The 26,354-nt window shown below is 35.6% G+C and overlaps 1 pseudogene; it reads right to left on the bottom strand.

The window, feature by feature from the left end:
- Nucleotides 1–2,701: 2,701 nt before the first annotated feature.
- The window catches only part of LOC141522713 (small ribosomal subunit protein eS25-like), a 95,257-nt pseudogene continuing 71,604 nt past the window's right edge, over nt 2,702–26,354 (bottom strand).

Here is a 26,354-nt window from a genome sequence, read left to right as displayed (position 1 = left end):
GAAAGTTTCAGAGATTTTTTGTATAAAAAATTAGACATAATAATCGATATATGGTTTTATCATTATTATTATTAGAAACCCATATATAGTGATGATTTAAAACATCTGGCAACTGGTTTCCTTCATCTTTCTTAAAATACTTCCAATATTCTTCATCACATTACTCATTATTATGTATATATAAAATGTTTAATGAATTGGAAGTATTAAGTTTAGTAGTTTTTAAAAAGAACTCTTTCTTTTTTAATTTAATAAAGGTTTTATTTATTTTGTTTTACAAATTTCCCCCCAATCTCGCTTCCCTCCCCTGACAGAAGGCACAGAAGTTTGCTGGTCTTTACATCATTCCCATAGTATGGCTTGATCTAAGTTGAATGTGATGAGAAAGAAATCATATCCTTAAGGAAGAAATATAAAAGTATGAGATATAGCAGAATTACATAATAAGACAACATTTTTTTAAATTAAAGGCAACAGTCCTTGGTCTTTGTTCAAACTCCACAATTCTTTCTCAGTACAAAAATGGCAGTGAAAAATGTTGGGTAGAATTTAACTATGCAACATTTTAAATCTCCTAACAAAGTTAATAGCACTATCCAGAATCTTATTAAAAATTGCCAATTTACTAGGTTTATATTCCAGAAGAGTTGAAAAACAGGAAGGAAAAAGACCTATGTAAAAGGATATCTATAGTAGCTCTTTTCTGGTGGCAAGGAACTGGAGATTGAGCAGATGTCCATCAGTTGGAGAGTGAATGAATAAATTGTCGTAAGGTACTTTGATGAAATGCTATTCTGTATAAGAAATGATTAACAGGATGCTCTCAATAGAAAATTTACATACACAGATGCAGTGGGAAATGTACTATATACAAAGAAACAGCAATGTTGTAGGATGATCAGCTGTGAATGACTTACCTTTTCTCAGCAGTGCTGTGACCCGAGAAAAATCTGATAGATTTATGTTGAAGACTATTATCCATCCCAAAGACAGAGTTGATGGTGTATGAATTCAGATTGAAACATACTTTTTTGTTTATTTTTCTTGAGATTTCTTTTTTTGGAGAGTATGTTTAACTTTTACAACATGAATAAACGTGATGTTTTTCATGACTATACATTTTTACTCTATATCAAATAATCTGCTTTCTCAATAAGGGGGATTGATGTGAGATAAAGGGAAAGAATTGAGAACTCAAGGCTTTAAAAGTGATTGTTGAAACTCTTGTTTTTTCATATAACCAGGGAAAAATAAAATAAAATACAAAAAAATTGCCCAATTTAAGGACTGAAAAAAAAGTAAATTAATGTGTATAAACAGGCTATATTCAGTATAAATAAGAAATAAGTTAGAGACAAGAAAAAAAACTATAATTACGAGAAATTGAAAAAGGTTTCCTGTAGGAGATAAGATTTTTTGGTAGAGGAAATAGAAAAGAAATAAAGGAAATCAGAAAAGCCAGTAGGTAGAGAGAGAGTATTTTAGGCATATGGGGATAATTAGAGAAAATGTCAGGAAGTGAGAGATGGAGTGTCTTGTTTATGGAACATCAAGGAGGTCAGTATCACTGAATTGAAGAGTATTCATTCATAGTATAAAGAAGACTGGCAAAGTAAGAGGGAGCTAAGTTATAAAGAGCTTCAAATGGCAAGGAGGGCACTTTATAATTGATTCTGGAATAGGGAGACACTGGAGTTTATTGGGGAGAGCAGAATGACATAGGTGGGCCCACACATTAGGAAAATCGCTGATCCCTGAATGGAGGATAGATTGGAGGGAAGAGAGGCTTGAGGGAGACAAACAGACTATTGCAGTGGTCCAGACATGAGATGATAAGCGCCTGCACAAAGGTAGTGGCAATAATAGAGCAAAGAAAGAGGCATATTCAAGTTGCAAAGGTGAAATGAGCAGACTTTGATAAAAGACTGGATATGGGAAATGAGAATGAGGAATCCAGGATGACTCCTGGGTTGTGAGGGACTGAGAAGATGGCATTGACCTCTATAGTAATAGAGAAGGTAGAGGGGGGAAGATTCAGTGATAAAGATGATGAATTCACTTTTGGATAAGTTGAGTTTAGATGTCTACTGGACATCCAGTTCAAGATGTCTGAAAGGCTGTTGGAGATGTGATATTGGAGGTCAATGGAGACATTTTGTGAGGAGTTTGGGGATGTAGACAAAGAATTGTGAGTCATCAGAAAAGAGATGAGATGATTGACATTATATATCCTGCATTGGATGTGAGGCTAGACTATACATCTCTAAATTCTTCTAATCTTAAGTGTCAAGACTTCTGGCACTTTTGACTAAGATGGTCATGTTTAAGCCCACTTTCTTTTCATTGTCCCCAAATAAGAAGAAATGTACTAAATAAAGAAATTGAGCAAAAAGGGCAAGTAGAAGGTAAAGGAGATGAAAATCATTCTCATGGATAAAATCACTAAGAAACACTAATTAAAATAAAATAGAAAAATTAGTAAGCAAAAAAGTTTCCAATGCTGTGAATAAACTTGGGGGGATAAAAGAAATTTAAAAGTTACCTCTATCTAAGAATTCTAATTCTGTCACTATAAAATTTTAAGGAAATTTGATTCTCTTCTTCTCTTATATGTGTAATATTACCTATGATTACCTCCTATGGAACTATGGTTACCTGCATCTAGCAGTATATCTAAGATAGAGCACAGGACAGATATCTACTATTTTTCATATTCTAGGTAACTGCCATTGATCAGTACTGTGATCTTCCTCATGACTGAAGGTGTCACTGACATGAGTTTCTAAAAAGGAAAGAAAAAGAAGTGTATCAATGCACTAAGATTGTCTCTATGGTTTTCCTTTTACTGAAACAGCCAGTACTACCTTTGTTATGGAAAGTTTTCTTTCCTCAATAAAAGAAACCTCTATTTTAGATTTATTTTATTGTGAATGGAAGGGGCACCTACATGGTTCAGTGGATATAATTCTAGACCTGGAATATCTGAATCCAAATCTGACCTCAGACATTACTAACTCTGTGACCTTGGTCAAATCGCTTAACTTCTGTTTGCCTAGAAAGCAACTAGATAGCTCATTGAACAGGGCACAGAACTTCAGTCAAGAAGAACTGAATTCACATATGATACCAGGCACTTACTGTGTGACCTGGGCAAATTTCTTAACTTCTGGTTTACCTTACTCCACTGGAGAAGGATATGACAAACTTCTGCAGCATCTTTGCCGAGAGTTGGATAATACTGGAAAACAATGTGAAGGGAAAAGATTACACGTTTAATGGTTACTTGTTTTTCTTAAGTAGACCATAACATCTTATAACCACTTAATTTGCTTATTAAAAAGTTCAACATATTTTCCCCATTATAACTTTTGTGAGAAGTCTTATTGCAAGAAGCTTCTTGCAACCCTTTGCCCCCATTCCTCCAAAGATAATGACAACTTCAAAGTCATCCTTGGATAACCAACAGAAACTGTGAAGTATAACCCTCCTGTCCAGTTAAACCCTGTTTCATGGCTGAGCTATCCAAGAAAATAATCATGATTTCAGAAAACTATCCATGAACCCAATCACTGGCATACTAGATAATTAGCGCTCCCCAAACCTTCAAGTCTAGATTTTAAAATGTGGTGATATTTTGCTAATAACCATGTCAAAAATGAGGCTTTTGTTTATAAGCTAGACAATCCAGTTTCATCTTGCAAAGCTACTGAGGATTCACTAATGCCTACCCTCTACAGCTGTAGTTTACCATTAGTGTGGAGACATGAAGACTCATCCCAAGCCCAGGAGGAATAGAAGAGGCAATTAAATTCCGACACCATTATCTTAAGAATCAAATGGCTATGCTATATCCTTCAATAAACACAACTTGAATTTATAAGCTAAGAATTGAGTTCTGTTTTCTTTGTTTTGATGCACTTACCATAAAGCCACTCATCTAGAGTATTTGCTAAATTGTTGGAGAAGAGGCAAAAAAGGCCAGTTGCCTCTCTGATCTGTGAAATTAGGCGCTCAAAGTCAAAAGACCAAGAATCAAGGATGAACCCATATTGCTTGACCTCCCAGACTCTATGTACCTGGAATTTCTTGCACTTGTCTAAACCTCCCTACCTTAGTTGATTTCCCTAAATTCTTGACCTATCTGGAAACATATCTAACTAGTTACCAGACCATTCTTGCTTACCCAGACTCCTGTTTCTTATGCTTCCTGGCCAGCCATGTTCCATGACAATCCATACTCCAGGGACACCATCATCATCACCTGAAAAGAGATGCTATGCTTTCACCTGCCTTACTTCTTATGACTGATCAATCTCCATCCTTCAACTGGCATTGTTTCAAGTTCCTCTCTCAGATCTTCTTTCATCCAGGTCTTCTCCAGAATGGAACTTTAGCATATTAACTTTAGGGGGACATACTTTTACATTATTACCATACCCCCACTGACTGCTATTATACTGGGAAAAAAAGTGTACTTCAGTCTATTTTCAGATGGATGTCTCCGGAATAGATTGTATTCTTTATCATAAGTCCATCAGAGAAGTAGCTTCAATATTTTCCCCATAGTTGCTATTGTTAACTCTATTTCCCTCCAAGCTATTCCTCCCTATTCCCATCTATTCCATTCTCTCTCCTTTCAACCAGTCTTCCCTCTCTACTATCACCTCCACCACCCTTCCCCCTTTTCCCATCCCTTTCCTCCCCTTTTCCCTCTAGGGTAAGATAGATTTCTATACCCTATTGAATGTGTAGGTTATTTCCTCTCTGAGCCATTTCTGATGAGAATGAAGACTCATTCATTCCCTCTCATCTTCCCCCTTTTGCTCCATTGCAAAAGCTTTTTATTGACTCTTTTACATGAAATATCAGCTTTTTCTACCTTTCTATTTCTCCCAGTATATTCCTTTTTTTACCTTCGTTCTTGAGATTTCTCTATCTTGGGGGGGGAGGGGATTATGTTTACTTTCACAAAAATGTTTACTGTAGTAATATGAAAATAAATACATAAATCGTGAAAGATTAAAAAAATAAAAGTTCATACTAGATCTAAATTCAACCCTCCTTTTAGGATATCTTTTTAAAGGTCAGTATTCTCCACTTTATAAGAAAGAGGAATATTGGAAAGGAGAAATGTAAAACAATTTAACCCACTGTCCTTGGACTTCCAATCTTAATTAGTTACTTTTTAGTTTTCCCCCTAGGATCTCACTCACACTTGAATTGGCCAGGTTAGACAACCCAGACTGTAATTCAAAACCCCTAGTAGATATTTGCTGAAATAAGAACAGAATTCCCAATTGGGAGAGAAACAGAAAACCTTTTAATTGTTCTCCTCCAACACAAAATTTCACATTCCCTCTACATCAATTTTTACCAACTCTATTAGGCTACATCTTTGGGTTCTTAGAATCTAACATATTTTATCATTGCTCCCAATATCAAATTTCACAAAGATTTCAATTTTGTCAGGTTCTCTGACTTATGCCCAGTTTCAAGATGCTTGGAATTACAAATGACTTTCATACTCATAGGATCACAGAGCTAGAAGTAACTTTGAACATAATCTAATTCAATAGTTAGTTCCCAATCTTTTAGTATTAGTACCCTTTTTTAACATCAAAGATTCATAGAACTCCCTGTAGTAATAGTAATATTTTAGTGTCCTTTGAGAAAATTCTTGACAAAAAGTTGCTATAAATTAAATAATAACTTTAAATTTATTTTGTTTTATTCATCACAACAGCTACATGTGTTTGAAAAATAGCATTATGTGTATTCAGGGATGTGATCTTTATTCTGACTAGAGAAGGATGTTTATGAATTCACAGTCACTTTGCAAGAATTTAGTAACTCCCAAAACATTGACAGTCTAAAGTTTAAATCCTTCATTTTACATATAAAGAAACTGAGGTGAAAGAGGTAAAAGGATTTGCCCAGTGATTTGTCACATAACTAGCCAGTGACAGAAACCAGACTAGAATCATCTTTCTATTCCAACTTTCATGATCTTTCCTATGTTAAGTTTTTCCCTCTCTCCTTACAATATTTAGCACAATGGTAAATATTTGACAATTATGAATTGGTTTGGTTAATAAAAAGAAGAATTGGACTTCTAAAAAAATTCTTCTAAGCTTCAAGCAAAGATATGAGACATCTGGAGTTATTTGCCAAGGAGATTTTAAATCTATAAAAGCATTTAGTCAAGAGTTTTTAACTTTGTTATGTCCTTTGTCTATTTTACCATTCTGGTAAACACTGTTTCCCTCTTTTTCAGGAAAAAAATGCTTTTCAGCACTGATAATATATAGCACAAAAAAAGAAAATCAATTTGACTGAAATGTATTTTTCAAAATATTTTTAAAGCAAGTCCACCAACCTTAGGCTAAATAAGAACTCCCAACTTAGTTTTTAAATTTTTCCCATTTTATAGCTTAGACAACAGTTTAGAGGAGGAGGTTGTTCAAGGTCTCTCAGAAAAATAGTGACAGTCAGCATCAGAAGATAGAACAAAAGATTTTTTCCTTTTCCCAAGGAACTACACCATACCTTTGGAACTAACTGGTTTGGACAGCAAGGATTGAACACTCCCTAGGGTCAGTATATCTAGTTGCCAGCTGTGCAAAGTCCTCAAAGCTAAGGAGGGTGTTGACTCTCCCTCGGCTCTGAGCCAGGGACCCCAGGAGCTGCAGCTGTACTGTTATACTCTTGGGGTCTGTTGTGAGGACAGGTTTTGCTCTCTTTGGAGGCCCATAGTCTTGTCTAAAGGCTTTGTCAACAACAGCTGGTCATAATCAACAGGACATTTCTGGTCCAAGGTTTCCCAATTTTCCCTTATTCTGAGAGAAGGGTGGGGAAATGGAATGAGGGTGGGTTAAAGACAAAAATCAGGCAATAGACATTGAAACCTAGTATAAATAGGGCAAATTGGTACTCATGTGTTATGTGTGAAAAACTCAACTTTCTATTCAAATATTTGTATTCAAAGAAATAATGATGAAAAATATAGAAAAGTACAAGAGGAGTTAGATGAACTGATGCAAAATTAAATAGAAATGGGAAAGCAATACATGAAACAATGATTATCAAAATGTAAATAGAAAGAACAAAAATAACAAAAACCCTGAATGCCATGAAATTATGATGACCAAGTATGGTCCCAAAGAGAAAATGTGAGAGTGAAACCCTCTCTCCTCTCTGCAACTATGGGGCAGTGGGTATGGAACACTATATAATGTCAGACATGTTTTTGGTTGGTTAATTTTATTAAATTTTTTCCCCTAATATTCTTTTTAAAATTGTTATAAGGAATTTTTCTTTGGATGAAAAAGGGGCAAAAATATGATGGAAAATAAAGGTGAAATAAAATCAAAATATATCAATAAATTTTTTATTAAAAAAATAAATAATGCATTTTTAAATCCATTATACCCAATATGCTAGAGTGCCAATAGAATTAATAGAAAGAATCTATTATCTCACTTATTTCATTATATTATCTCACTCACAGGCATTTTCTGAGAAAAGCACTTTATGAACCTTAAGGTTTTATATAACTGTGAGTTAGTAACACCTATCATCTAGGGTTGTTGTAAGAAAATTGCTTCCAGAATCATAAAGCATTAAATTTATTCAAGTTATTTTTTTAATTATTCTAAGTGACTCAAGCTGAGCCTGGAGTTAGGAAGATTCATCTTCCTGATTTGAAATCTGGCCTCAGACATTAGCTATGTGACCTTGAGCAAAGTACCTAACCCTGCTTGCTTCAATTCTTCACCTGTAAAATGAACTGGAAAAGAAAATGGCAAACCACTCCAGTATCTTTGCCATGAAAACTCCAAATGAGATCATAAAGAGTTAGACATGATTGAAATGCATGAACAAAATTTTAAAGATGAGAAAAATGAGTCTCACAGTATTTAAGACCGTTAAACTTACTAAACAGTGGTGCTGAGACTAGAATCCAATATTCTCAAATTCCCAAGTGACTGCTTTTTATAAAAAGCATATATGTACTTTGCTGCCTCTGACTACTTAAAATCTCTATAAACATAAGCTACAGATTTCCTAAAATATCGAGGCTATGAGTTCTAATTATGAAATCCACACTGCATAAAAGTAGTGAACCAGAGAGTCACATTTCCCATCCTGAATTCTAGTTGATGTTGAAAGTTAGCTCATATTCCATGTTTGGAGTCCTAGGTGTCACTATCTTTGGTCAAGGCCCCCCTTGGGCTTTAAATTCAACTGTGCATAGGTACAGTGGTTAACATTCAACAAATTATTTTACTATATACATGAACTATAGCCTTTGGCAGAAGATTACATTCAAGTCGACCTTTCAGCTATAAAGAGGATGTATTCTTTTTTTTAAAGAAAAATTTTATTTATTTTGAGTTTTACAATTCTCCCCCCCCATTCTTGCTTCCCTCCCCCCACCCCCCCACAGAAGGCAATTTGCCAGTCTTTACATTGTCTCTATGATATACATTGATCTAAGTTGAATGTGATGATAGAGTGATCATGTCCTTAAGGAAAAAAAATAAAGCAAAATTACCGTAAGTTTTTTTTTTCTAAATTGAAGGTAATAGTCTTTGGTTTTTGTTCAAACTCCACAATTATTTCTCTGGATATAGATGGCATTTTTCCATCACAGATAGCCCCAAATTGTCCCTGATTGGTGCACTGATGAAATGAGCAAGTTCATCAAGGTTGTTCATCACACCCATGTTGCTATTAGGTTGTACAGTGTTCTTCTGGTTCTGCTCATCTCACTCAGCATCAATTCATGCAAATCCCTCCAGGCTTCCCTGAAATCCCATCCCTCCTGGTTTCTAATAGAACAATAGTGTTCCATGACATACATATACCACAGTTTGCTAAGCCATTCCCCAATTGAAGGACATTCACTTAATTTTCAATTCTTTGCCACCACAAACAGGGCTGCTATAAATATTTTTGTACAAGTGATGTGTTTACCCTTTTTCATAATCTCTTTGGGGTATAGACCCAGTAGTGGTATTGCTGGATCAAAGGGTATGAACATTTTTGTTGCCCTTTGGGTGTAATTCCAAATTGCTCTCCAGAAAGGTTGGATGAGTTCACAGCCCACATCCTTTCCAAGAGGATGTATACTTATGCTTAATTGTTCAGTCCTTTCAGTCATGTCCAACTCTTCAGGACCCCAATTGGGATTTTCTTAGCAAAGATATTGGAATGATTTGCCATTTCCTCCTCATTTGACAGATATGAAAACTGAGGCAATTAGGGTGAAGTGACTTACCCAGAATCACACAAATGTCTAAGGTTACATTTGAACTCAGGTTTCCTGACTGCAGTCCCAGTACTCTAGCCACTGTCCACCTAGTAGCCCCTAGTCAGTAGGGGGTACTGACTAATAAAGAAAGTCCACTTCCACCAAGTCTATATGGAAAGAAGTTTGGGAAGGGAGGAAGGAAAGGAGTAGATTGGACAGAAGCTTTTTTGTAAAATATTGCTTGGGATCCTAGACTTTAGACTTGGAGAGCTCTTAGAGCTAGAAGAATTCTTTGATAACCATGTATTTTAAGTGTCACAAAACCAGAAATATTATCTTATTTATCTTCATAGTTTCCAACTTCCTCTCCCAGCATAGTACTCTGAATTTAGTGGGAATTGCATAAAAATTTTGTTGAATAGAATTTAATTGCTTAGAAAAAACAACATCCCTAATGTCACAGCAGCCCATATTTTCTAATTTCAAATTCAATGTACTATGGCCTATATTATAGAAACCTCATTCTGGGAAGATGTCTTATCTTTCCCATCCCTATCAACAAAACTCTTGATTACTTACAAAGGCTCAAAACCACCATTTGTTAACCAACATTCTATAGTCATTGGAACTGGAAATGATAACTTCAAAAAGTTCATTTGTTATCTAAACTCTACCTCCTCAGAACTCTCTTGCCATGGCTAGAATTCTCTCACAGCTTGTCTCTCAATGACCCCCTTCCACAAATTCAAACAAAACTAAAATTTTTCCCTGCCCCCTTCTTCAGTACTCCCATCTCCATTCCAATCAGTCTGGGTTTTCTTCTACCTTATCCATTCTTTTCACCAATTCACCAAACATTGGAACTTTCCATTTGCTATAATCAAATTCATCTTAATCCTCAGGTTTTTCCTCAGTTGTCTCATTCCTTTTCATGTAACTGAAACCAAACTGTTCCTAAGGACAGTCCATCTCTGTTAATTCTCTCTTGTGTCATGCTTCTTAATCTGGGATTCATAGACTCCCTGTAGATAGTTTTCAAGGAGTCTGTGAACTTAGAAAAGAAGTTACATTTTTGTTTCAAAATAATACACTTCTTTTACAACACTGTTTTACTTTTTGCATTTGAATGCAGTCTTTTAGGAAGGACCTTTACTGGTAACCAGACTGCCAGAAAGATACATGGCATCAAAAAGTTTAAAAACCTCTGCTCTAGTGGTATATTGAGGCATCATGATAGAGTGGAAAGAGCTCTACCTGTCTGGCAATGGGCAAGTCACTTAATATCCCCTGGTCACAAGGGGGTTGTTCTAGAGAGACTGAAATTCATTACAGCTATATTTATAAAGCAATGTTTATACTTTTAAAAGCCTAATAACTTAGCTATTTTTCATAACACTGTCTGAGCCATAGATGTCTATTTACTAAATATTTAGAATATGATTCTTAACACCTTGGCCTTCCTGGAATCAACTCTATCCAAAACAAGATATCTTAAAGAAGTATGCATTCCAGTGAATCCTCTGTCTGAATTGAGAACATCATTTTCTTTTCTTTTTTTATGACAACTTTTTAAAAAAAATTGAAGATAGTAAACTTTGGTCTGCATTAACTCCATAGTTCCTTCTCCAAATATGGATGACATTCTCCATCACAATTCTTTTAATATTGGATGATAAGCCCATCATAGTTGATCATCACCCCATGTTGTTGTTATTGTTTATAATTTCTGGTTCTGCTCACTTCCCTCTGCATCAATTCATGTAAGTCTCTTCAGGTTATTCTGAAGACCTGTTTCTCAAGATTTCTTACATAACAATTGTGTTCTGTCACATTCATATGCCACGATTTGTTCAACTGTTCCCCAATTGATGAGCATTCCCTCAATTTCCAATTCTTTACCACTATGAAAAGAGCCACTATAAATATTCTTGTGCATTTGGATTTTTTATCCTTTTTCACAATCTCTTTGGGATATTTCTGGATCACAGTGATATGGTTGGAACATGCACAGTTTCTGCCCTTCTTCCAGTGTTTCCAGTAGTTATAAGAACATCATTTTCTATCATGAATGGAGCATGCCCTTTTTGATATGAAATATTTGTCCCTTGAAGGAGGAAGGGGCAAGACACATCCACTGACAATCAGATTTGGCATAGAGCTTAGAATAGCCTCTAACCTAAATAATTAGAGAAAATTTAGGTCTTGTAATATAATAAAATTAAAAGACAACTTAAATTAATTTACTTATTTCAATACCTTGCTAATAAACTAACAAAGCATTAATTTGTAGAGCTTAAAAATAATAATGAAATTTACATGGAGGAGCATAAGATGAAGCATTTCAAGAGTAATGATGGAAATGGGTAGGTGAGGTAGAGAGGGAAAGGAAGGTGGCCTAGTGATATCAGATCCCAAACTGCACTACAAAGTACTCATTAAAAGGATGTGGTATTGATTTTAAAAAATAAAGAGATTAATCAGTTACTGGAACAAATCAAGCATACAACGTACATAATCAAATTAACATAATAACATACAATAAACCCAGTAAAAAAGATAAGGATTCTCCATTTGTCAAAAATTGCTGGTAAAACTGAAAAGCAATTTGACAGAAGTTATATGTAACCTAATATCTCACATAATGTCAAAAAACATACAATTTTTAGACACAAATGGTAACAAAATAAATTAGAAGAGCAAAGAAAAATTCTATCAGATCTATGGGGGAGAGAAGAGTTTGTGACTAAACAAGAGAGAATCACAGAAAATAAAATAGATAATTTTGATTCTATAATATTGAGAAGTTTTGGGACAAATATATATCTAATTTATTTAAAATTATAAACGTGTAACTGGAAAAAATCATTGAAGTAAATTAATCTGACAAAGCTTTCATTTTCAAGATATATAGGGAACTGATTCAAATTTATAAAACCAAGAGCCATTTATGAATAAGTAATTATTTAAGGATATGAATAGGTAATTTTTAAAAAATATATTTTATTTTATATCCCCAGTTACAGGTAAAAACAAGTTTTAATATTTATTTTTTAAAACTTTGAATTCTAAATTCTTTCCCCAGCCCAACTGAAAAAGCAAGAATTATGAAATATATTTAAAAAGTGGAGCCATGAAAAACATTTTCATAATATTCATGTTGTGAAAGAAAACAGACCCCCCCAAAAAAGAAGCCTCAAGAAAAGTAATTTAAAAAATGTATGCTTCAATCTGCATTCAGTAATCTCTCTCTCTCTCTCTTTCTCGGGATATGAATAGATAATTTTTAAAGAAGAAATCCAAGCTAGCAACAAACATAGCAAAAAAAATGCTCCAAACAATAATTTTAGAGAGATGTACATTCAATTAATACTGAGATTCATATCAGTAAGATTAAAATGTGAGAGAAAAAAAGGAAAATAATAAATATTGGAAAGGCTGCAGGCAAACAGAATATTTGTACATTGTTAGTGAAGTTATGAATTAGTAAAATCATTCTGTAAAGAAATTTGGAACTATGTCCAAAAAAGTTACTAAACTGTATACATCCTTTGTACAGTTATATAACTTTATAATTATTCGGTCTGTACCTCACAGAAATCAAAGAAAAAAGGAAAGGACTGACACTTACAAAAAAAATTATTATAGTAGTTCTTTCCATGGTAGCCTAAAAGTACCTATTGGAGAACTGCTAAACAATAATGATATGTAAATATAATGAATTATTATCTCATATAAAATGATAATATCAACAGTATCCAAGGAAACTGATAAGACTTCTATGAACTGATACAGAATGATGTAGGCACCACTAAGAGAACATTTATATAGTGTTAAGGAAATTTATACAATGGCAACAACAATATAAAGGAAAACAACTTTGAAAGTCTTTAGAATTCTAATCATTGCAATGATATACACCTAGAGGATTGAATGAAACATGCCACCCACCTTCTGCCAAAGAGGTAATTGAATTAAATGGAGAATGAGAAACGGATTTTTAAAATCTAGTCATTGTTGGGAACTTCTTTTGCTGAACTACACTTAGTTGTTATGAAAATTTTATTTTTCTTTTTTATTGTTCAATTGGAGGAGAGGCAGTGAGAAGAAGAAAGAAATATCTTTATAAACAAATGAGTGAACGAATGAATGAAAGACAATACAGTCTCCTCCTCAAGCTGGCAAAGTAGTAAAGCATTAAAACTAGCAGAGAATTCCTCTAACTTGGAAGGGTGGGAAGACTGAAAGATTCAGATCTTCTGATGACTTTACCTCTATCTTCTCCAGAAAGTCAGGTTAACAGGGAACGAGGCACCATTTTTTCACCTATCATGTTTGTGTTTGGGAGTTCAGGGTAACAAAGGGACCTACCTTCCATCTAAGTGATGGGGAAAAGTACTGTTTTTCATTTTTTCTTTTAAGTCCAACCAGGCAAGCAGAGGATCAAGAAGTAAAATGACTCCCTGCCAGGAACTGGTAAAGCTATATGGCCAATCCTATTGAATTTCATAGAAATCTCTGTGGCTCATGTATTAATAATTATATTTATAATAACCTAGATGCCACTTTTTTCACTACCAATAACATTCTTCCTCCAAAAAAAAATTTGAGAGAGAGAAAAGAAGATTAATCAGTCTTTAAGCATTTACTCTACACAGACTGTGTGCCGCCCATGTACCAGCTTATGGGGTATAAAAAGCACAAGATAAAGTCCCTGCCCTCAAGGAATTTATAGTTTGGCAAGGAACATATATATACATATATATATATATATATATATATACATATATATATTATACACAAAATTAGAATAATTAAGCACAAAGCAGGATGAAATTCTTCAACGGATCTATGATCTTAGAAATGTTAGCATTGCCTTTAAAGACAGAGAGATAGATATGTATCTCACAATCTAACCACTCTTTATTCTATGTAATTTTTGTTCATGGATTCCCATTAGTCTTCCACAAGAATTCTACCCAATGTTCTAGGTACTCCCACTAGACCTCATAATTTTATGAGAGTTATTTCTTTATATACTCTTATCCCATTAGCATTCACTGAAATAAATCTTTTTGATCCCTTTAATAAGATCTTTTTTCATGTAACATGTCCTTGATAAGATGCTGTACCCTTTAGATAACAAATATACACTACCTCAGTGGTCTTTAACCAACTGCAATTTTTATTCTTCAGAGATTAAAGTATTCCATAATTCATAACTCTCATCATTGGTGGTCCCACAGCTCATTTTTCCTCTCCAGTTTTGTTGTTATTGAATTTTTTCAGTTATGTCTTATTCCTTGCGACTACAGTTGGGATTTCCTTGGCAAAGAAACTGGATTAGTTTGCCATTTCCTTCTTTAGTTCATTTTACAGATAAAGAAACTGAGACAAACAGGGTTAAGTGACTTGCCCAGAATCACAAAGCTAGTAAGTGTCTGAGATCAGATTTTAATTCAGCTCTTCCAGACTACAGGTCTAGTACTCTATCCTCTTAATTCTCTATATAATATTCTGGAAAATAGGCATTCTTCATCTCCTTCTTTGTTTCAATGAGGTTTATTAAGCAAACTCTTTTTAAGTGATTTCATATCTCATTAAGGAAGTGATACACTATTCTGGATATGATGAATTAAATATGTCATACACAAATAGGAATATCTGGAAAACCTCTCCATCTATAGGTAACCCCTTTTTGATTTGGTATGCTTAACATCGCACATGACAGTAGGATCTTTGATAAACATGTGTTTTCCTGTCTTATGCTTTAGACCTTAAAAATAATAGTTAAGAGGGCAGTTAAGTGGTGCAGTGGATAGAGCTCCAGCCCTGAAGTCAAGAGGAACTGAGTTCAAATCTGATCTCAGATATATAATAATTACCTTAGCTGTGTGACCTTGGGCAAGTGACTTAACCCCACTGCCTTGTAAAAACTAACTAAATAAATAAATGAAATTGGTTTGTTAAAAAAATAGTTTAATTGAAGAAAGTTCTGTTATTACACCAAGGAATAAAAGAATCATATGTGATTTTAATATTTTCATAGGAAACTATACCTTATCCATCTAAATTATTTTTTACAATTTTTACAATTAAACAACAAATATAATGAAAAAAGTTTACTCTTCTTTCACCCAGTTCTGTGACTCTAAATAAGTCATATAAAGTAGAATATTGTTTGTGTTTTTCAGTTTCCTTCTCACAGTTTCAAAAAATCCCTTTGATATGATATATACATAAATTATTCTCATTGAGATATTATAGAAATGAGGTAGTAGACATTCAGGTTGGAAGTGATTAATGTCCTCTTAATCACCTACTCTTTTAGTAGCAATAATTCCTATGATTTTTTTCCAATCATTTTGTATCTTGTATTTTTTCATACATCTTGAGAAATGATCCCTGAAATGCCTAAAAATTAGGTTGATTTTATCATGAATCTCTCTTGTATTTGTGTGTGTATGTGTGTGTGGGGGAGTCCTAACTGACTTTGTTTTGTATTTCCTAATTATTTTTCCTTGATGTTAATTTTATTTTTTCACAAACTATGTAAGGAATATGATATTTTAGTTGTAAGATGGTGGACCATGGTCATTGATGGAGAATAATTCTGAAAATATTTATAAACCTTTTCAATTTATTTTCTATTCAATGTGTTTTCAGGTTCATCCTAAAAGTTCTTTGCATGATCTGGTTTATCTCACACAAAGTTAACTTCAAACTCATTTTCTCTCTACTACTTTTAATTGTATAACATATCTTCCACTCATTTTTTCTTTCTTATCTTGTTTATTTCAGTGTTGTTCTATCAAATCAGTGTTCTGATTCTTCATAAAGTTAATTCAAAAATGATTTCTGATTCAGTAAACATTGTTTCCTGTCTGTTTAATACTGTCAGTCTATTTATTCATTTTTGCATGGTATTATTAATGTTTATTGTGACCATTGCCAGATCTTTCCTCAAAGAAAATTTGCATGATACATAAGAATGAAGTTTCTGCATAATAAATAAGCCTCTCCCCCCTTGATTTTCTTGATTTTAGGCTAGCCTTCCAATGACTACATTTGGTATGAAGACACTAAGTTTTATATAGTATGTGTTCATTTAATGTTGAGGATCTTAGAATTTTTTGGAGAATTTATCTCCTCATCCTCTGCAGGAGGATGAAATACAATTATCTTCATGGTGATCTTCTTTGCTTACACTCATAATATGCAAAGAAAGATGAAGGGACCTCTGTATTGATTTATCTTTTTGCATTTGACCATATGTTAAGATCAATTCTCCCAGTCCTTTGCTTGTTCATTAAAGTAAGTCTATGAGCTATACTTCCATTTCTATTTTGTAGTTTTAAGCAAGAATGTCAATGGCAATATTCAATTCATTGGTCATTGAATAAGGATTGTTAAAGTATCACAAATTAAGTTACTTTTTCTAGTCTATGTAAAAACTATGTGCTACTTAGCCTTCTTTATCCCCTTTTCTACCTCTTTGCCCCAATCATTACAGAAGTAAAAGGAGGGCATCACAGGATGGAGTATAATTATGCATTTTTCTCTGTTTTGTGGATTAGACAAAAATAACACCACCTAATGGCAGTTCTACTGGCAATGGGACTTTATACCCATGTAGGCTGATTTTTGAACAACTGAGAGAAGGTGTTGTGGGTCCACACTTTCCAGAATGGCAGCATTGGCAATGTATGTGCTCTGATGTCATAACCATTCAGAGCCTGATTTCATTCAATATGTTAAAACACTGGAGTAGAATTTTTGTGACTGATTATGCAAGTACAGAGAAAGGGGAAACCAATGAAGACAAGACCAAGAAGGAACAGAGAGTTGAGCTGGGTTCTTACAGATGCTCCTAATAGCTAGAGGAGAGTAAAGATGGCAAGCATAACAGAAAAAGGGCCATACAAAAATGATACTGAGAATAACATGCCTCCACTCAAATGACCTCCTCCTCTGATCGATAAGCAACTCTCCACAACTTCCTTTAGAAAAATAAAATGTTTACTTTGTCCTGAGGCAGCTCCTAGCTCTCAAGAATTTCCTATCTTGCCCCCCGAACAGGGTTATGGCCATCTCCTCCATTTTTTATTTTCTTTGTATGTGCTTTCTGCCCCATCATTAGAAAGTAAGTTTCCCAAGGGTAACTATTTTTATTTTTGCCTGTTTTTGTATTCCCAGAGTTGAAGTGTAGTAAATTTAACAAATTTAATAATCTGGTATCTTTAAGGGTCAGTGAGAAAAAAATCAGAAACTGAATACTGGGCAAAAGAAGATGACAAAGTAGGATGGACCCATATTGTAGAAGGATTTTAGAAGTTCCAATAGAAGAATTTAAACCAGATATGAGAGAAAATTGGAAGTCACTAGAGAGGTGTGATATCATGAAATTACAAGATTAACTCACAATACTGTGCAAGATGGATTATAGCATACTGGAAATATAACTAAAAGACTGTAGTGGAATTCCAGCTATGGATCAGCAAGACCTAGACTAGGGTGATGACAGTAGAAATGGAGAAATGGAGTAAATATAAGAAATATTTTAAAAGAATAGCAGGCCTTAGTGGTAGACATATAAAGCATAAAGGAGGTGGGGGTGGGAATTACTGGTTCCATGATTTCTCAAATAAGAGCTATAATACTATTAAATGGAAGAGATAGTTAAGGAGCACAGCAGATAATTGAGGTTGGGATTTGGAGGAAGTGAGAGACAATGAGTACAGCTTTGCCCAAATTTAATTTCAATTCTAGTAGCTGGGTAACTGGGTTCTCATGTACCATTAAGTCAACAGGAAATACAATGAAGAGCTAAAAAAAGCCAGAGCTTCTATGTTAGTAGATACTGTAACTTGAAGTCGGCTTTTACAGCCTCCCTCTTCTTATAATGAAGGGATTTTGCTGGGCAAGGGCAATGAAACATTTAAAATCTCCCTCATCATTCAGTGAATATCCCCAATTTAAATTATCCCAGCTTGACAACTCTGCAGCTCAGAGCCCGTGTTAGCCAGCAGTCACTGGGCATACCAAAGCTCCCATTCCCTTAGGCTCATGCCTGCATTTGCCTTTTGATCTCTGCAAATTGAATGCAAATCCTTTCTACCATCTAATGCTTGAACACCTCAAAGTTTCTTTATTAATGTTCCATCTTTTTCAAGCATCTTAAATTACACCTGTAGAAAAGTTTTAACCCCTATATTTTAAGCACAGGTGCAGCTATGATATTTGAGAACTCATGATTAGGAGAGGGAAGAATGGAGAGAGAGAGAGAGAGAGAGAGAGAGAGAGGAGGGGAGAAGAGGGAGACAGAGCAGAGAGCAAGCTTCAATCAAGTAATGAGGTCTGAGGTCTGTAGTGCATAGAATTTTGATGGGTTCTGCATTATTTCTCTCCAGGACTTTATTATACACAAAGTGGAAAACTATAACTAAATAAGACTAAAGAGCATAATCCCCTCTTCCCAATCACACACAAAAATTAATAGAAAATAATAATTCAGGAGCTTTCTATTTCTGTACTTAAATATCCTACAACTTTCCTAAGTCAAAACGGGATGCTAAATTTGAAATTGTTCAATTCTGAGACATTCCACCTGGCCAGAAAAATCAGCCTGGCAATAAAGTAAGTCTGATTATACAGAATCCCATCTGTCCTCATTAATCTGGGTAATGATGTGTACAGCCACAGTCAGATACCACTGGAAAAGACAGTGTTGAAGGCTTCAGTCGCATACAATAGCAGGCTTTGACACTACTGTACACTGAAACCTTCTTTGATCTTTAAGGTCTACTTCAGAGCTGGTGACAGCCTGAGGTCTAAACATATCCACCCAGGCAAGTCATTAGCTAGTTTCTGTGTCTGAGTGACTAGATTTCTCCAATGCAAAAACTCAGTTCCATCTCAAAGTGCATAAAGAATATATGACAAACTCTCTTCCTTCCTTCCTCTGTGTTTCCCTAGTCTTTAAAAATGAACCTCTCCCCCCCTAAAAAAATTTAGAATTTGTAATATATTGCTTAATATTTTTGAAAATAAAAGTTAATTTCATGTACCTCCCAGTTGTATCACTAGTGGTCAATGGAGTTATCATTAGAAATAAGATATGTAAAACATTTTGAAAACTCTAAAGTCCTTTAGAAATATCAGGTATTATTATTACATTATACAGTTATATAGTACAACACAGCAAGCATTGTATAATAATAATGATGATATAATGATAACCATAATGAATACAGTGATAAGAGTTATAATTAATATCCACTTTACCAAAACCAAAATCCTACATGAGCATTTATGCCCTGAACATTATTAGCCTACTCACAAATAAATCTGCCATATGCCTCTACTGTGAGAAAAAACACCCAGGAGAGCGTTATACTACATTCTGCCTCATACTTTTCTCAGAAGCAAGCAAGTTGTTTCTACTGTACATTTAACACCAGACTATAGTAAGCAACAATAGGGAAGAGCCATCTGGTTTTCAAAGACAAAGGGTACTGCTGGAAAAAAGGATTCCTTCCAGTTCCAAAAGTCTGAAATATTGGATCAAGGCAAATAATGTAACTGAAGAGGAACAAAGATGGACCACACACTTCATTCAGTTCAAGACATCCAACAGTCTAAGTGTAGAATAGAAATAATCTGGTAATTTTGTATAAACAATTTATATAAAAGAGACCCTGATTTTAAGTAAGTCTAATAAATGCCACTGAAGCTAAAACAGTTATTGTGAGCTTAAAGTATACAACAAGCATAACATTTCTCCTATAATCTATGATAGTCCTACTTTATTCTATTCTAGTTCTAGAATTCACATTTTAGGAATGAAACTAACCAGAGAATGACTAGAATGGTGAGATGATGAAAAATTATGCTAGAGGAGGAAAAGTTGTGACCCCTTTCTATCTGGCTTCTGATTCAACTGCTGAATTGAAACTATTGTCTCTAAAGTTACCAGTGTCCTGACTTGCTAATCCCAGTGATCTTTTTCCATTTTAAATATTTTGACACAACATTTATGAACCTTGAATTCTTTTGCCTTCCTGAGTCTCTTAGAATATAAATCTAGGACTTGAAGAGCCCTCAGAGAAGATCACATCCAGTCTCTTCATTTACTATATGAGGCTACTGAAGCCAAGGAAAATTCAATAACTTGGTCAAAGTCAAATTGATAGTATGACACTGATCTTTCCTAGTTCTCATGCATCTGAGAATTCCTCTTCATTCTTTTTCATAAGATGCTCAGCCATATGTTAACTCTATGTGTGGGTATAACACAAGACCTTGTTCTAGACCTTCTTCTTCTCTGTCTCTATATTTTCTGGATATTGGGACATCAGGGGCTATGCAGTCAACTATCATCTCTATATAGATGACCTATATTCCTAGCTCTCAATTTTTTCTATGATCTCCAGTACCACATCACCAACTGCTTATGGGATACTTCAACTGGTAAGTCCCATACCTATCTTACACATTATATTTAAAACAGAACTCACTATCTTTGCTCCTGAACTCATTCCTCCTCCTAAATTTCCTATTTCTATTGACACTAGCATCCTTCCTGTCATTAGCTCAAACTTATAAATTTGAAGTCATCTTCCTTTCAAATAAATAAGTACTAAGTATATTCCAGGTAGTTAAATAGTTCAGTGGATTAAAAAACTGAGTTGAGGAGCCAAGATGGTGACAAGAAGGGATCGAGTCTTAGGAGCTCTCTGATAAAATTCATCAGCTAAGGACTCTAACTAAACTTTCGAGAGACAGAACCCACAAAGAGACCCAGTGAGGCAGTTCTCCTACTCAAGGTAACCTGGAAAAGAGCAGAAAGGCTCTGCTCCCCTGGGGTTGGAGGGGCAGCACGCCAGAGGGGTGGCCCACCAGAGCAAAAGAACTTCAGCCTCCCGGAGGCAGCCCCAGGGCGCTGAGAGCCACAGCTCACAGCAGCTGGGGAGTCTCCTGAGCTGCACCCCGAGGAGCACCAGGCACAAAGTGGGGGAACAGCGGGGGACCTCTGCCAGAGTGAGCATGTGGAGCCCAGCCCTCAGGGCACACAGCAAGCAGCATGGTCTTTCCCCAGCCCTGATCCAGGAAACAGAAGCAGGCACTTCCGGTAAGCAGGAGCCCCCAGGGCATGAGCCCTTTGAGCTGAGGGAGGGGAGTGAAGAGAGAGAGACTGCTGAGCTCTGTCCTCTGCCCCTGGAACAGGACTCTGGGGCTCTGACCACATTCAGATCCTGATTGCAGTCTAGGCCCCCCCCATAGAACAGCAGGGCCCCCCCACCTCGGCCCTGTGAGAGAGGGAGGTGCTTATGGTCATTCATAGACCAGGAGGGAGGACAGAGCCTCACCCACTGAGACCCTTGTGAGAGTGTCCCAAAAGCTCAGGAAGCACCCCAAACCAGGCCCAGGCCAGGAAAATGAGCAAGCAAAGAAACAAAAAGAAGACTATTGAGAAATATTTTGCAAATGAGCCCAAGAAAGATCAAAATACTCAGTCTGAAGATGAGGAAGCACAAGCTCCTGCATCTAAAGACTCCAAGAAAAACAGAAATTGGGCTCAGGCTATGACAGAGCTCAAAAAAGACTTTGAAAATCAAATGAGGGAGTTGGAAGAAAAACTAGGAAAAGAAAGGAGAGAGATGCAGGAAAAACATGAAAATGAAGTCAGCAGCTTAGTCAAGGAAATCCAAAAAAATGCTGAAGAAAATAGCATACTAAAAACCAGCTTAGGTCAAATGGATAAAACAGTTCAAAAAGTTATGGAGGAGAAGAATGCTTTAAAAAGCAAAATTGGCCAGATGGAAAAAGAGATAAGAAAACTCTCTGAGGAGAACAAATCCTTCAGACAAAGAATAGAATTCAGGGAGATTGATGAATTTAACAGAAATCAGGAATCAATACTTCAAAACCAAAAAAATGAAAAATTAGAAGAAAATGTGAAATATCTCATTGAAAAATCAACTGATATGGAAAACAGACTTAGGAAAGATAATTTAAAAATTATTGGAATACCTGAAAGTCATGATCAGGAAAAGAGCCTTGACATCACTTTCAAAGAATTACTACAGGAAAATTGCCCTGATATTCTAGAAGCAGAGGGCAAAATAGAAATGAAGAGAATCCAGCGATCCCCCAGAGAAAGAGATTCCAAAAAACCAATCCCTAGGAATATTATAGCCAAGTTCCAGAACTCCCAAGTCAAAGAGAAAATATTACAAGCAGCCAGAAGGACACAGTTCAAATATCGTGGAGCTGCAGTCAGGATCACACAGGACTTAGCAGCAACTACAATGGAAGCTCGTAGGGCTTGGACTACAATATACCAGAAGGCAAAAGAGCTTAGAATGCAGCCAAGAATGAACTACCCAGCAAGGCTGAATGTCCTCTTCCAGGGAAAAAGATGGACTTTCAATGAACCAGGGGAATTTCAAATATTCCTTTTGGAATGGCCAGAGCTGAACAGAAGGTTTGATCTTCAGATACAGGACTCAGGTGAAGCATGGAGATTGGAGGAGAGGGGGGAAATATGAGGGACTTAATGAGGATGAACTGTATGTATTCCTGCATAGAAAAATGACACTGATAATACTCATTTGAACCTTCTAAGTTAATAGAGCAGGTAGAGAGAGCTTTTATAGTTGAAGCACAGGAGAAAGCTGAATTCGAAGATAAAATAAGGTGTAAAAATGGAGTCAATAGAAAAAAAGGGAAATGGAATGGGAGAAAGAAAAAGGAGAGGGGGAATAGTCCAAGATATTTCACATAAGACTTTTTTTTATTACAATGAGCTATTGAAATGATATGGAAGGGGGGAGGCAAGGGGGAATGAGGGAACCTTTGCTCTTATCAGAGATGGCTAGGAGAGGAAACAGCATATATACTCAACGGGGTATAGACATCTGGAGTAAGAAAGAGCGGGGGAGCAGGGGGAAGGGGTGGGGATGTGAGTAAAGAAGGAGAGGATGGACCATGGGAGGAGAGTGGCCAGATATAACACATTTTCTTTCTTACTTCTTCCAAGGGGCTGGGATTGGAAGGCCTTCCCAGGACCACAGGGCCAGGTGGATTCTGGGCCTAAGGGGTGGTATGGGGGCACAGGGCTTCTTGGCCCCAGGACCAGGAATCTGTGTGCTGCACCACTCAGTGACCCTACAGCAGAGTCAGAGTGAAAGGAGAGAAAAAATATAGTACATGGTAGTGGAGAAATAAGAAAGGAGGGAGTTGCGATCAGTAATGGCAAGGGTGGAAAAATATGGAAATAACTTTTGTGATGGACTTATCATAAAGAATGAGATCCACCCATGACAGAGTTGTTGGTGTTGGAACAAAGACTCAAGCACATTTTTTGTTATTATTATTTGGGGGAGGGTGCAGGGCAAGTGGGGCTGGATGGACTGCCTGGGGCCACATAGCGGGGTGATCTTTGGGTGTCTGGGGCCGGATTTGGACCCATGTGCTCCTGGCTCAAGGGCCAATGCTCTGTCTGCCATCCAGCCACCCCTACTATTATTACTATTTTATTTTATTTTGGGTCTTTTTTTTCTTTCTTTTTTTTTTGGTTTTTGCAGGGCAGTGGGGATCGGGTGGCTTGCATGTCACACAGCTGGGTGATTGTTGGGTTTATGAGGCTGGATATGGACTCGGGTGCTCCTGGCTCCAGGGCTGGTGTTTCATCCATTGCACCACCTGGCCATACCTACAATTATTACTATTATTTTTTTTATTTTAATTTTTTTCTCTCCCCTTTACTTTTTTCACCCAAGCAAGTCTATCTATATTCATGGAGGAGGAGGGGTATTTTGTTTACTTGTAAACAAGAATATTTTATTAATGTAAAAAAACATTTGTACAAAATGAGAATAAAAAATAAATTTAAAAAAAACTGAGTTGAGGAGTCAGGAAAACCTGAGTTCAGATCTGCACTCAGAAAATTACCAACTGTATGACCTGAGCAAGTCATTTTACCTCTCTTTCGCTTAATCCACTGGAGAAGCAAATGGCAAACCACTCCATTAGCTTTGTCAAGAAAACTCCATATAAGAATACCATCTGTATCCAGATAAAGAACTGTGGAGTTTGAACAAAGTTCAAGGACTATTCCCTTTAATTTAGAAAAAAACTATCTTATTGTCTGATCTTGTTATCTCTTATACTTAATGTTTGTTCTTTAAGGATATGATTTCTCTCTCATCACACTCAATTTGGATCAATGTACAATATGGAAACAATGTAAAGACTGACAAATTGCTTTCTGTGGAAGGGAAGTGAGATTGGTGCAAAAATTGTAAAACTCAAAATACATGAAATCTTTTTAAAAAAGAAAAGAAAAGAAAGAAAACTTCATATAAAGAGTTAGACATGACTGAATGGCTGAACAACAATGTTCCAGGCAGTGTGTTAGCACGTAGCACTGGATTTCTTTTGTAGTATCAATCAATTGCCAAGTCTTGTCCTTTCTAGGATCATATCTGACTCCTTTTATCCACTTAAAGAATCTCTCATTTAACTTTTAACCATCTCTCATCTGGACTATTTTTGCAAATACCCCTAAATGGAGTCTTGTCTCTCTCTTTTCTAGTCCAAAGGTGTCAAATTCACTGGGCATTCACTTCTCTTTAGTGTGGTCTGAACCAGGTTAAAATATGATTGGAAAATATTTATTTTAAATTAAACATATTATATTTTAAAACTAAGTCAGTATGTGGCTTGTAAGGGTCTTTATATTCACTGCAGAAGCCCCCATTTCTATTTGAGTTTGACAACACTAGTCTATCCTCCACAGACCTACCAAATTCATTTCCCAAAGTACAAGTTCACTTCCCTGCTCAAGAAGCTTCAATGGCTCCCTAATAACAAGTTAAACATTTCATCTCCTTTTTCTATGCCTTCTTCATGATTTTTGCCATGCCTAGAATGCTCTTCAGTCTTATTTCTACCTCTTAGAATCCTTAACTCCCTTCAAGGTTCCACTAAAATACCATCTCTAATGAGAGGTCATTCCTGATCCCTACCTTCATTGGTAGTGTGCTCCTTGAACTTACAATATAATTTTTTTCATATTTTATATTTATTTCTCCACATACATATTTCCCAAGTATAACATAAGCTTCCTAATGGAAGTGATTATTTCTTTTTTGTTTCAGTAGCCCCAAATCTACATAGTGACTGGGACATTATAGATGGCAAGTAAATGCTTTTGAATTGAACTAAAGTTAAGGAAACTAGAAATAACTGCTCCAGAGAAGAGAATATCAAAAGAAAATATGATTGGATTTTTCAAGTATTATATAAATGAAGGACAGGACTGATTCTTCTTAACTATAGATAAAAGTTTTAGGACAATAGATAGAACTTCCCACCAGTGATGGTCTTCAAGAAAAGCCTAAATTGAAATTTAAAAAGAGAGAGAGAGAGATTAAGTTACAGGTTTCTCTGATCTTACAAATCCATTCAATTGGATCTCTTCACCAAAATGTCTTCCAGTCCCACCAACTCAACACACTCAAAACCAAAGTCATTACCTTCAATGAATTACTTGTGACTCTGTCAGTGATATTCTTCATCTCCATGGAATAGTGAAACATATCCAGGAAGAACTTGATCTTTGATAGAACTAAAAATTTCCTGACCTATAATCCTCCTACATACCTTGCAGAATTCTTCAGATCTCCGTAATGGTGGTATAAAAATAGAGGAATCAATTACGAGTCCTTTTTTGAAGATTACACAGCTTTTCTTTTAAAATAACCATTAATCAAACACACATATGCACATATACACAGTGCATATACATCTGCATATACAATCATGCAGGCATATAAGCGTACAATTGCATACACATGACTTTATCTTTTGAAATTAGGTTAGGTTAATTTCCCACTACTTGTTTTTCTTCTAATTTGATAAAGATGTGAAGATAATGATATGTTAAATGAACAAATCCAGAATCTTTTCTTCTAAAATATATTTCCCCTTATTTATTGTGGATCATTTTTTATGGGGCAGGATCTACTCTTTGAGTACAGACTATCAGTATGAAATAAAAACTAGTAAGCTAGGTAAGCCTCAGGTAAAGTTTTTCTAA

The sequence above is a fragment of the Macrotis lagotis genome, chromosome 4 (assembly GCF_037893015.1).
Source record: "Macrotis lagotis isolate mMagLag1 chromosome 4, bilby.v1.9.chrom.fasta, whole genome shotgun sequence".
Classification (NCBI taxonomy): domain Eukaryota; kingdom Metazoa; phylum Chordata; class Mammalia; order Peramelemorphia; family Peramelidae; genus Macrotis; species Macrotis lagotis.
Note: the sequence above shows the minus strand (reverse complement) of the source record. Positions and strands in the feature narration are given on the sequence as shown.